Source organism: Buceros rhinoceros, unplaced genomic scaffold, assembly GCF_000710305.1.
Source record: "Buceros rhinoceros silvestris isolate BGI_N320 unplaced genomic scaffold, ASM71030v1 scaffold24949, whole genome shotgun sequence".
In the NCBI taxonomy this organism is placed as follows: domain Eukaryota; kingdom Metazoa; phylum Chordata; class Aves; order Bucerotiformes; family Bucerotidae; genus Buceros; species Buceros rhinoceros.
The window spans coordinates 7,469-7,933 of NW_010433641.1; positions in this window are offsets into that span (position 1 = coordinate 7,469).

Consider the following 465-nt stretch of genomic DNA (forward strand, 5'->3'; position numbering starts at 1 on the left):
TGGACATTTTCTGCCCACGGTGAATATAAACCTCCCCAGGGTGGTGGTAGCTCCGGCTGCAGAGGAGACTGAGACAGAACATCCCAGTACAGCCCATCACCGACGTCTCTGGCGATCAGCACACCCCCTCATCTCCAAGCACCACCCCAGTTCCTTTTTCTCCCCAGTAAATCCTCCTCCACGGTCAGCAGTAGGTGTTTTCCCCCTTCTCCGAGGCCACTGCGCAGCCCGCTGCGCTCGTGCCAGCACTCTGCAAGCTGACACCCCCTGAAGCAGTTCACCGAGTGCGGCGGCAATGAAACCACCCCAAATTCTGCTTTTTAAGAAAGTATCCTGGTGTTTTCTCTGTGCACCCACCAGGATGAGCCCTCCCACTCCCAGCCGCTCTGGCACAGCATACGGCCGGGGAGGAGACGGCCGTGCCGGCTGGGCTGAGGGGCCGGTGACTTTCAAGAGGCTTGAAAC